The following is a 7,395-nucleotide window of genomic DNA, read 5'->3' as shown; positions in this document are numbered from 1 at the left end:
CGTATTTCTTGTAATTTTGGTTTGGTTTTTGCAAATTCCCTAAACTTCTGTTTATCTGGAAATTCCCTAATTTCGCCATCATATTTGAGAGACAGTTTTGCTGGATATATAATTCTTGGCTGGTAGTTGTTTTCCTTCAAGGCTTTATATATGTCATCCCATTGCCTTCTTGCCTGCATGGTTTCTGCAGAGTAGTCCGAACTTACTCTTACTGACTCTCTTTTGTCGATGACTTTTCATTTGTCCCTAGCCGCTCTTAAAATTCTCTCTTCATCTTTGGTTTTGGCAAGTTTGATTATAATATGTCTTGGTGACTTTCTTTTGGGATCTACCTTATTTGGAGTTCGATGAGCATCTTGGATAGATATCTTCTCATCTTTCACGATATCAGGGAAGTTTTCTATCAACAAATCTTCAATAATTCTCTCTGTATTTTCTGTTATCCCCCCCATTCTGGTACTCCAGTCACTCGTATGTTATTCCTCTTGATAGAGTCCCAGATAATTCTTAGGTTTTCTTCATTTTTTTAAATCCTTTTGTCTGATTTTTCCTCAAATAAGTTGATATCAAGTGCTTTATCTTCAGTCTCACTAATTCTGACTTTCATTGCCTCAATTTTGCTCTTATGACTTTCTGTTGAGTTGTCTAATTCGAAATTTTATTGTTAATCTTCTGGATTTCTGAGTGCTGTTTTTTGTGGATTCTTGCAGCCTGTTAAATTTGTTATTATGTTCTTCTTTAATCTTTTTAATTTCCTCTATTGTGTGTTCTGCGTTTTGCTTAATTTCCTGAAGAGTTCTGTATATTAATCTTTTGTATTCTGCCTCTGGTAATTCCAAGAAATTTTCCTCCTCTGGAAAATTTCTAGAGTCTTTATTTTGGGAGCTTGCTAAAGCCATCATAGATTGCCTCTTTATGTGATTTGATACTGAATGTTGTCTCTAAGCCGTCAATAAGTTATTTATATTTATTTATTTTATGTTTGCTTACTGTGTCGTAGCTTCTTGTTTTGTTTTGATATGCCCAAATAGCCTGCTCATATGAGCTAGTTTGATAATTGCCACCTTTGAAGCTCTAATGTCCTGTCACCAGGTGGTTAGATCTGTTACTAGGTATATGAGCTCAGGAGTCCACCCACTCCTCCTTTATGGATTCAACTCAGGTGCCCAGGTAGATAGCCACCAAGTGTGTGGTTTAGTCTCTCACCTACAGTGCTAGACAGGCATGGGTTATTGGTGTAGGCACAGGCATCTGACTACAGCAGGGGGACACACTCTGAGCAAGGCATGGGGCTGATGGCCGCTCCCCAGTGTCCAGGAGGAAGGTGTGTCCCTGTTCCCTAGAGCGCATAGATGGGTGAGTTTTGCAGCCAGACTATGAGCACATAATGCTTTTGGTTGTAAGGACTGGGGGACACCTCTTATTCATGGGCCCCTATCGCAGGTGGCTAGGTGGCGTGGGTAGAGCCACCAGTCCTCAGGTCCCTGATGTGGGTAGGTGGAGACCCTACTTAATGGGCAGAGCAGTGTCAAATGTCATGAACGTGCCACTTCACAGCTGAAACAGTTGAAGTTAGACTTAAGGTATATACCCTGTTGTACTATGGTAATGAGGGTCTCCACTGTTGAAATGGGCCCACACAAGTCTCTGCAGGAGGAAAGGCACTCAAAGTCTGTGGATCCCTTATGCCTGTGCCTAGGCAAAGGAGCTGTGCATACCCTGGGTCCCTGGCTTAGGGGAGCCGGCAGTTTATTTTTTCCTGTTTGTTAATTTGTTCACTCTCCAAGGTCGGGAGTATGGCTCAGGGTGTGACGGATCCTACTTCTGGCCCTGGGGACTCGGCAATTACTGAAGCCAGTCGGGGACCTAGTGCAGAGCAGGGAGTGGGGAGGTAAATGGGAGAGAGGATTTTCCCTGAGGGGGGTGTTTTTGATCTGCTCGGTAGGCCATACGCAAGTACTTAAACCTTTTGCCGACCTAGGGCTGCTTCTCAGTGGTTCCTGGGTGGCCGTGTAGACTCTCTGCAGCTCGGTCTCTCCTAGTGCGGAGTACGCTTGCTGAGCACCACAGCTTGCCTGCCTGACCACTCACCCATGAGCTGATCAGGCCTGAATGTCTCATGCTCTTGCCAGGTCAGATCTGTCAACTCCTTGCTGCTTCTGAACAGTCTTTTCTTCCCCCTGCCACTCAGTCCGGATCCTCAACTTTGCCTTAGATGTTCAGGGCTCCTAGACTGTCATATATAATTGATTCACTTGTTTTTTCAGGTCTTTGTTGTAAGAGGGTCCACCGGAAGCGTCTGACTACTCCGCCATCGAGGCCCCGCCTCCTCTTTTCATATTTTTTTAATCCAAAGCCTGGCTAGAATGTCACTTCCTCCAGGAAACCTTTCCTCACCTCCAACCTCAACACAATTATTTGTTCCTTTTCAGTGCTGTCTCTTCACCTTGTACTTTTGCTTTTGCATCACACACCCAGCCTTAATGGTGGTTTGCTGGTTGGTCTTCTCCTAGAGATGTGACCATGTGAAGAGCTGTTCTTTCTTATTCACGGTGCCTGGCAGACAGTGTGTGCTCTGTGAATGGGTATCCAGTTGAATTTCTAACAGACACAGGCTGTACTGCATCTGGTATAAAGGCCCAAGGACTGTTAATCCGAGAATTGAAGACGTTTAACATAAACATGTCCTTCTCTCCATGTGCTGCATCAAGCTACGATCAGTTTCTATGCTCAAAAAAAAGCATCCAATCAGAAATTGTTATTAAAAGATTCTAGTGCAATGTTGTATAAAATAAGCTTAAAATGACCTGCATAAGAAAATGACTAGGTCCTTTATGATAACAGATAAGGCTTACAGCAAACCTTGTTGATGTGGGTTTTCAAGTCATCATTTCCAACATTTGCCATGGGCCTTGGGGCTCTTGCTCTAGGCCTCACGCTGCCAGCATTCCCGCCTTGCAGTTTAGAATCTCACTGGGGACTTTTACATAACTGCCGCACTTTCTATTTACATTTATGACTTTCATATTCCCAGAAGGCTCTAGAACAAAGACTTTATAAATACAGAGAGTGTCACTGATCTCTTACCAGCAGATAGATGAATTATATTTGTGGTGGGAATGGAGCCCAGATGTTAAAGTGATGCTCTTATTTGAAATGATACAGTACTATCCAATAAAACTCATCTTAGTCATGATATTGAACCTGTTTATATTTGAGCTCACTTTTCACTCTTTGATGAAACTATTTTAAATGGAAAGCAATTAAAAAATAACTATAAATAATAAGTTGACCAGTATCTCTCAGACTGCTCTGAAGCTGTAGTCTTGGGAATCCAAGATTGTTCTCTGAGAACTTTTAAAATTAGGGCATTTGTTTTGATGAGACTCTGAAAATTTAAGCATCATTTGGACCACCGTATAACTGATTACATGGGTACCAAATGATTCCCAGCTTCCTAGTGTGAGCTCATGGAGGAAGACCAGAGGCTGGCCAGATGACATCATTCTGCGCAGGGCAGAAGGGACCTGTTGTTAGGTGCCATCGAGTCAATTCGGACTCCCCATGTGTGCAGAGTTGAACTGTTCCATGGGTGTTTCAAGGCTGCCAGGCCCATCTTCTGAGGCGCGTCTGGGTGGGTTCGAACTTCCAACCTTTTTGCTAGTAATCGAGTGCTAAACCGTTTGTGCTACCCAGGGACACCTCAACCCCAAAGAACCTGTGTGTTAACAGTCTGCACCACATTCCCGTTCCCAGAGGTGATTCAATTTCAGCCAAAGCACGTAGATTTATCACATTAAAGTAATGCTCTTAATGGGATTTTATTGGTTTGTGTAGTTTTATTTGCATTTAATTTGAAAATTTGTTCTGGTTTGATGGTTGCTTAAAGGAACAGTAAGCAATAAGGGCATTTTCGTTGTACATTTATACATATTTAAATAACATTATAATTTTTCAATGTCATGCAGCATTGTGTCTTCGGTGTTTATTTTTCACCCCAGTTCTTTGAAAGCAAACCATGTAATTACTCCATTTTGAGAAACACTGTCATGGACTCCACTGACTTTTCTTGAAGTGTTCATCCTGTCCTGAGATCCCCTTGTGTGGTGCTCCGCGTGCCATAGGCACCCGACCGATGCTCAATGGTCTGAGGAGAGCCCTGGGTTCTTGCCCTCACCCTGGCGAGTTCTCGTCATGCAGCAGTGAATGGGTAGATGGCTGAGTTTCCCTATCTGACCAAGTTGGTGCTTGGATTTAAGGATGTCTTCAGCTCCTTCCATTTCTGCCATTTGTGTACTCCCACTTCATCATGTCACCAAGCCTGACCCACAAAATTGGATTTTTTTTCAACCTCTTAGACATCACTGACAACATTGCCATGTTTCAGTTCATTCAATCACTTTCCTTGAAACAGGAACTCACCTTTCTTATTGGAAATTGTAACATCCTTTTTCGTTTCCTTGAAAGAGAAGAAATATAAAAGGAAAGCACTGAACCCCGGCCTTTGGACATACAGAACTAATATATCCCTTTTGAAAGACTTTAATATCTCTGACAGAGGCTGCTGGCCTCGAGGGCTGGGGAGTGTTAACTGTGCCCTCCCCGTCTCTGATCCCAAGGCCATCAGTTCTCTTAATTGGTGTGAAATCTTCCAGCACCGTGGCAGTCCTGGGAACTGGTACCCAGCCTCGCCCAGTCCCGCTCTGGGGCTCTGGGGGAGCGGGAACAACTCAGCTGTGGGCACACAAGCTGGGGCACCTGGAGGCAGACCTTGTGCTTAACGAACTGGTGTGCTGTTTGAGCGACCCTAATGTAGTCTCAGACTATTAGCTTCTTTGGTGTCTCTGGGGTAGGACCTGCAGCTGGAGGGAAGATAAGAAAGAGAATGAGGCCAGGGAGCACTTTCCCAACGGAGTGGCGTCTGCCGCCTCTGAAAGGGTCAACCAGCCCAAAGGATGGGCCTAAATCAACCGTCAGAAGTTCCTGAAGAAATGGCCCATTTAAGAAAATTTGTCTCTAATGTGTGATTAATTCAGGCTATTATGTGCTGGGTGGCAGATTGGAAAGGGAGAATGTTATCTTATAATAACTTTTTGGTTGACGGGCTGTAGGTGAACTTAGGTATGATCCGAAGCAAAAAAAACCATGCCACGAAGAAAGATGTTTATGATTGTCGTTTGGTTTATTATGAAATATAGTCTTAAAACAAAAATATTTAGCTGCGTTTCTGTAAATTAAAATCTAGTTTCTCCTTACGCTTATGATTTGGAGTCAAGTTTCTGAGTGAAGTGAGATAATTAAAAGGAAAACAGAAGCAGAGGATGACAGATGTGACCACAGCCTTAGCATACAGAAAAGGCCCAGCCATTTTTCTTCTGCTCTGCATAGACTGTAGATTTATCATCAGGACAGCAAACATATTCAAGGGGAGGGAAAGAAAAAGAAGTTACATATAAGCTTCCATGACAGCATCTGTCGCAGAGAAGCAAATGGATATTCTTATAGGGACATTCCACTTAAAGAATGGCTTTTTATTGTCCTCTGAGTTGCTTTACGTTCATTTAATAAGCAGCACCGAGTTCACAGATAGCTCTGCCCTTACACAGCTCCCAGTAGGACGTGATACTCTCGGCACTCGGGTACAATGGGCTGACATGGTAATTACATCATCGGTACCTGTCGGAAGCTGGGGCGGGGTGGTGGTGCTGCACTTGGTGATGGAACCCTCACAAGTCTAATTAACTACTTCGTCCTCACTGATCTTGGACCATCTAAACTGTACTGACTCTGTGAAGCCTGACACAGTGAATAAGATTAATGGTACTGTAATAAGGGAAAAATCCTCCAAATATTTCTTTTTATATAGTGAAAAATTAAGAGGCAATAATAGTTTAAGAATGGATGTAAACATTTGACAGCATAAGCTTGCTAGAGACAATAGAAAATCAAGTAACTGTTCCAAGTTAATTACTCTTTTCAGCTCTGATCCTGGTTGCCGAGGGTAATTCTGTTATCATTATTTCTTTTTCCTTCTCTGCACCCTGAAGAAAATGATAGAAGAAATTAGTCAGAGGCCTGTGTATTTAAAACTGACATTTGTTAATTTGTGGACCTCATTTTATGAGAGTTGAAGAATGATCCTAGCATCCCCTACTTTCCCTGAATATGCTGGCTGCTGGGTGGTCTTTCCACAGAAACAGTGCACCGTGTTTTCTAGGGTTCTTTGGTGTGTGAATAATTCTTTTGTATTTCACACTTATCAGTAACATAGGCTTAATTTCATGCAAGACTTCTTGTTTCTAAATGGTTTTAAGTAGTTTCTTTGGGCTAAATTCTGAGCGACTTTGTACCCTCAACCTAGAGAACGAGGAGTTCAGGAGCCAACGAGGAGGTCACCTGCCTCTGCCCTGGCCTCTTTGTACATCTGGAGAATAGAAGTTTGAGCTTTCAAGCTGCTCATGGTTTACAAAGCTGCCCAAGAATAAATGTCCCTTTTTCTTAACTTTGCCATTTCTCCTCTTCTTCCCCCTCCTCCTGCTCTGCGCCTGAAGCTTAGGTGAAGATGAAGAGATCGGCAGTAAGCTCAAGGGAAGCTCCGTGCACTGGAGGAAGGGCCAGGGTGTAAATAACCAATTCAGACTTTAAAAATCCAGCCTGGAAGAGTTTGCTCAACACAGCACCTTCAGGCTTTTCCGCATTCCTAGTCCCTTCATGATGAAGCAGATCACTTGGTTGTCTTTCATCACTGGCTCAAAAGCGCTTTTCCACCACCTTTATGGGACAGTGCATTAGTCAGAGGAGGAAAATTGCTTGTTGACAAAACCAGTTGCCCTTGTATCAGCTCCAACTCATGGCAACCCCATGTGTGTCAGAGTAGAAGTGCTCCGTAGGGTTTTCAGTGGCTGATTTTTTGCAAGTAGATTGATTGGCAGGCTTTTCTTCTGAAGCACCTCTGGGTAGACTTGAACCTCCAAACTTCTGGTTAGCAGCCGAGCATGTTAACTGTGCCACCCAGAGACTCTGCTTGTTGGCAAGCAACCTTCAAATCTGTTGTTAGCTGCTGTCGAGCCAACACCCCAACTCATGACAACCCCAAGTGTTACAAAGTAGAGCTGCTCCACAGAATTTTCTTGGCTGTAATCTTCACAGAAGCAGTTCAGCAGGCCTTCTGCAGAGCTGCTGGATGGGTTTGAAATGCCAGCCTTTAGGTTAGCAGCCTATCGCAAACCATCTGCACCACCCAGGTTCCTTCCCGCAAATCTCTATGGTTTACTAGATAATAAAAGATTGTTTCTGGCTCGCTCTCCATTTGAGTTTGCTGATGGCTGGGTCTGCCCACTGTGTTCGTTCCTCTCTTGTGTGACTCTGCCGTCTTCCGGGATCTCACCCTCCCCA

At 43.6% G+C, this 7,395-nt stretch overlaps 1 protein-coding gene across 1 annotated transcript in view; it reads left to right on the top strand.

Annotated features, from left to right (window-relative positions):
- IQCJ (IQ motif containing J) overlaps positions 1-7,395 on the top strand; it is a 217,759-nt gene that overhangs the window by 52,726 nt on the left and 157,638 nt on the right. The window lies entirely within an intron of this gene.

This window comes from Trichechus manatus, unplaced genomic scaffold (genome assembly GCF_000243295.1).
Source record: "Trichechus manatus latirostris isolate Lorelei unplaced genomic scaffold, TriManLat1.0 scaffold00062, whole genome shotgun sequence".
Lineage (NCBI taxonomy): Eukaryota > Metazoa > Chordata > Mammalia > Sirenia > Trichechidae > Trichechus > Trichechus manatus.
Note: the sequence above shows the minus strand (reverse complement) of the source record. Positions and strands in the feature narration are given on the sequence as shown.